Source organism: Elephantulus edwardii, unplaced genomic scaffold, assembly GCF_000299155.1.
Source record: "Elephantulus edwardii isolate Elephantulus edwardi_28Jun2011 unplaced genomic scaffold, EleEdw1.0 scaffold00001, whole genome shotgun sequence".
Classification (NCBI taxonomy): domain Eukaryota; kingdom Metazoa; phylum Chordata; class Mammalia; order Macroscelidea; family Macroscelididae; genus Elephantulus; species Elephantulus edwardii.
In genome coordinates this window covers 31,698,677-31,703,985 of record NW_006399751.1, presented here as the reverse complement: position 1 = coordinate 31,703,985, position 5,309 = coordinate 31,698,677, and the positions used below count along the sequence as shown (strand labels likewise).

Below are 5,309 nucleotides of genomic sequence, written 5' to 3'. Positions count from 1 at the left end.
AAAAAAAAAAAAAAAGAAATCTATCCTAAAAAGCATGCATGAGAGAGCTCTGGTCGCCTAGTGGCAAGAAGCTGCATTGCAATCCTGAAGGCACAAAGTTTGAATCTACCAGATGCTTTGCTGGAGAAGGAGGGGCAATCTCCTGGTGCAAGTCAGATCTGATTCTATGGTACACAACAAGTAAAACAAAAACAAAACTAAAAACTGTTTCCAGAAAAAAAAGTGCCTCTTCCACTGCTGAGGAAAAGCCACATGAATCTGATGGCCCCCTTCCTGGCTCAAACAGTGTTCAAGAAGACAGAGATTATCTCCAGCCAAAATGTCAACTAAGAATTCTACAGATTTAGTTGAATACACTGGGAAGGGTCATTCAAAACACCCAGAGAAGTGAGTTAGAAGACAGACTAACCAAGCAGGAGCACACCTGCTCCTAGAACAAGCCTTCCGCCTCAAGGAGGACCTCTCTGCATGTCTGCACGGGACTCATGGCTTTCAAAAAGAGGAGTCACTCACCAGGACATTACTAAAATGTCACATCCATACCATCACCAGCATAGTAAAAAAACTCAACCAAAATATTGCGGTTTTAGAAGATCAAGTAAGAGTTTGAGACCAGGTGGCTACTGGAACTAATTTTGCTGTCCAAGAACTAAATGCCAAGCACCCACAAGGCACTGGAGATCTTTGTGGAAGAGTAGCCAGATGTGATTCAAGCATTGTGAAACTTTCTGGAGACCTTCACTTCATTAGGCAGGAGTGCTGGTGAACTGAGAACACAATTCAAGAACTCCTGTTTTCCTTGAATATGGTTTCTAAAAGCTTGTATGTAAAGAGTTGTACATGACGATTCATATACATGTGCCATGAAGAGGGCCAGTCCAAACAACAAATATTTAATAAGTATCTTATATATTCCACATTTTAAGTATATGCCCTTTGATTTCATCACTATCCTTGACTTCTTACGTTCTCAATTCACCTCAGTGATCAGAGGACCAAGGATTCTAAGCATAGGAATTTCCCATTGAAATTATTATTAAAGGTCCAACAATTATCATCATTAAATGTTTGGCATAACTATGAAAAAACCCCAACAAACTGTTTCTAAAAACGAAAAATCTTAAACATTTTTTAAAAAAGCATGTGTGTTAAGGGAGCTCTGGTGACCTAGTGGCAAGAAGCTGCACTGCAATCTCAGAGGTGTGTGGTTCAAATCCATCAGATACCCTGCTGGAGAAGGAGGGACAATCTCCTCCTGTACCAGTCAGATCCAGTTTGATGGTACACACACAAAAAATAATAAAATAAATTTTTTAAAACATGTGTTTTGTGACAATTTTGCTATTAGGATATTCAACACAGTAGTTTGAGTTCCAAAATAAACAAAAATCAATTAAAAGCTCAACAATGGGGGTAGGTAAAACAAAAGATGGTACAATAACATGGTAAAATACATAGTCATTACCTTGAAGACTGCTGTCAATATATTGAGGGACAAAGCAAGTTACAAACACCAGTTCTGTGAAAACAATGAAAAAAAAAGGATCAACGAAATGTCTATATGTTTAAAAGTAGATGGGAGGGGTACAAATCAAAATGTCCTTTCTGGGTGGTGAGGTAACAGGTGAATTTTTTGTTGTTTGGTTGCTTGCTTTTTTATTATGCTTGTTTTCTACAATACATTTTTCATTTGTAAAATTACTATTGTTTGGAAGCTTTGATTTTTTTAAAATATAAATGAAGCTTCGAATTCTTGCAAGTGTTTCTGTAGAAAAACTTGATGATTATTTTGTATGTTCAAGGTGATGTGGTTTATTTCTCATAGGATCGCAAGATGCTGCTCATGATCTGGACACACTGAAAAAACACAAGGTAAAAAAAATCCTTTAGGCCTCATACCACGTATGAGAAGTATTTTTTTTTTATTAAGAGAAAGGGTATTGACCCATTTTTGGTACATTTTAGTGTTTAGTAACATTTTGTCTATCAAATGTTTGTAAGTTTGTAAAATTTATTGCATCTACTTCAAATATATGGATTTATTATCTATCCTTCAGTTTTGTATTTTCTTAGCTTCCCTTCATGAAGCCTCATAAACTTGAGTAATTATAGCCTACCAAAAAAATGGTCAAAAAAGAGAAGAATCTACAGCAGAAAATGGGAAGGAGTATTAAAAAAGGTGTTAAGAAAGTCCAAAATGTGTGATCTCATGGAAGCCAAACTTAAAGCATTTTAAGAATGAAAGAACCAGTGATGTCAGATACTGGCCAAAGTTTAAATACAGCAAGGACCATGTTAAATCCTTTGGATTCCAAGACAAAGAGGTCATTGGTAACCTTGGTGGAAAGTTTCATTTAAATTTGATGCCAAAGCTATATTATAGAAGATTGAAAAGTGAAGAGCCAGTGAGAAAGTGAAGGCAGCAGATAGAAAAAAGGAGAAAAAGGATAATGATGAGGTCAAGGGAAGGAGATGGAAGAAATTTGAGCATGTTTTAAGGATAACGGCAGAGAAAAGAATCAAGGTAAGAATAATAGCCAAAAAGGAAGTATAAAAAAAAAATTAGGAAGTATTGTAACCCCAGACAGGTTCTGCTTTGAATCTTACTTACTAAGGATGCAGGAGCAGGGAGCTCTGGTGGCCTAGTGGCGAGAAGGGGCACTGCAATCCCGGAGGCGCGCAGAAGGAGGGACAGTCTCCTCCTGTACCAGTCAGATCCGATCTGACGGCACACACGCACACACACAAAATAATAAATTTTTTTTTAAAAAAAAAAACACCACAAATCCAACAAACTTTAAAAAAACCAACCAAACAAAAAACCCCAAAGGATGCAGAAGCAGGTAATCCACTGTAAGAAGATGGGAGGAAAGGGTGAGTGCATAGCAGGCAAACTGAATGGGTTCCTTTATGCTGATTCTTTTTTAGTGTAAAGTAGCAAGTTAGGCCTTTTGCTGTGAATACAAAAGAGATGCTATGTGAAAGATTTTAGGGAGTAAAAGAAATTTTAAAAGAGCTGGCATGGAGAATTATTAGGGAAATACAGATTCTAGCTGATGCTAAGGGTTCAAAAGAGGTAAAGTCTCATGGATTTTTGGTGGTATGAACAACCAAATTCTGTGACTTTTATCCAGCAATGCTTAGCAGTCTGGATATAGCAAGAGTTTTCAAGAGACTACAGAGGTTTTAAAGAAGGCAGCCATGGATTATAAACTGCATAGAAAAAAGTGTGAAGACAAGAGGGAGCTGGGAGACAAGATGAAAGTAAAAAGACATAGGAATGGATGGTTGTTGTGGGGTTAAGTGGTAATCATAATAAAAGTATCTGAGTAAACACTAGAATGATAAGAGGCTATGGTCAGTGAGGGCACACTTGAATTAATGACAACAGAGTAGCAACAGTTCTGGGTAATGATCTTGAGGGAGGACAACTGAAATCATGAGGTACTGGATAACTACCTAAAAGGTGAACACTTCATACTCACCTGTAGGCGCTTTGGAATTAAGGCTTGCGTCCAAAAGTTCATGGCCTTGAAACCCCTAGTGAGCAGTTCTACTCTGGATCTTCAAGAGTTGGAATTGACTCGATGACATCCATCACCATCAATAGCAGCAACAACTATTTAGCAGACCTCTAGACTTAGTTATTTTTCCTACTTTCAAGCTAAAAAAATTATAAAAATAACCTCCCAATGTGAAAAACACTTGCAGTTAATTCTACAACTGATAAAAACAATAGTTCTACAACAATAAGTTTCTTAATTAGCTTGATATTTTCACTTGCCAACTAAGAACATTTATGTGTTTAAACTGGGCTTCCCTTGGTTTATTTAACAGTTACTGTCTGATGCCTCTTTCCCAATTTTTTTTTCAAGGATGAAGGTCCATCCCTTTGGGGATGTAACTTGCTAATAAATCTATCTTTACTATTTTACCCTCAAAAAACCCCCCAATGCCCCCAAAACAAAAACCCAACAGTTACTGCTTGACAATAAGAGATCTTGTCTTTGATTTGCATACCATACCAAACCAGTTAAAACTCATAGTGACCCTTTATTGAGTTTCCAACAGCTGACCGTTAGATTAGCAGCCCAATGTATATTATATGCTACAGTACCTTTTTTGAATTGCTTTCATACATGGGAAATACTGTATTTCAAAATAGATACCCTCTTCAATCAATTAAGTTCCAAAGTCCTGCTCACACTAACTCAGAGTAAAATGAAGAAGTTAAAAATAGAGATTTTTTTCCATTGGTTAGAGTTTTTATCATTTGGCCTCCCTTATGATATTCTAGTTCATATAACTATTTCAGAAAGTGAGCTAAATAGCTGTTTGAAAGAGCCAGCTTTCTCTATACACTATGATCTTGTCGAATCCCTAGAGGAAGTAAGAATAAACTGAGCAGCAGAACAATTTCCTGAAAAATTTAGGAGTGCTGCAAAACCAATTATTGATTTAAATGCATGGCACACATCAATGGGATATTAAGGACTTAACAAAAGGGCTATAAAATGGGAATTCTCTCTTATGGGGGACTATTTTAAGAAATTTCCATAAGAATTTCATTTTAGTATTTATATACAGTAATAATGATTACTTTCTTAATTGACTCCTGAGTGCCTATTGCATGCCCTAGTACAAAGCAGGACAGAGGATACGAAACTAAGTGTAACACAGAAAATGTCCCAAGCTATTTATTGCAATATGGCTTACAGTAACAAGTGATTTAAAACAATCCATGTGCCCATCAGTAGGGGCCTTGTTAAGTAACAATAGCACACCCACACCATAGAATTTGATATAGCCATAGAAAAGAAAACCTATGGAAAGGCTTTCTACATACTGCTATAAAAAGAGCTGAAAGACATATTTAAATGGGACCAAAAATCCCAAGGGGTTGCATTTGGTAAGAAATAGAAAATATTTACACAAAGACACTTTAAAATGATACAAAAGAAACTAGCAAAAGTGGTTACCATTAGGGTTAGGACCAAGTGGAAATAAATATGATTTCTTAATGCTTTCTTTTTGTGTTGTTTTGATGCTTTGAACCAGTACAAAAATAAAATTGTATTAAAAATGGAAATAATAAGCTTAAATGTGAGGATTAAGTGAATAAACTGTATGCCTAGCCTATATGAAATACTCAGTGAAGGATTATTGTTTTTTCATTGAGGACTTTTCAGAGGTGACCATTTTTAGCAAGTCTGTAACTAAATTTCAGAACTATGCTTTGTTATTAGAAGGATTTTAGGCTGAGTTTCCGATCACTACCACCACCTTTGGTTCAATACAATTCTTTTCCC

The 5,309-nt window shown here is 36.2% G+C and overlaps 1 pseudogene; it reads left to right on the top strand.

Annotated features, from left to right (window-relative positions):
• Positions 1-5,053, top strand: part of LOC102848841 — a 10,279-nt pseudogene extending 5,226 nt beyond the window's left edge.
• Positions 5,054-5,309: the final 256 nt, after the last annotated feature.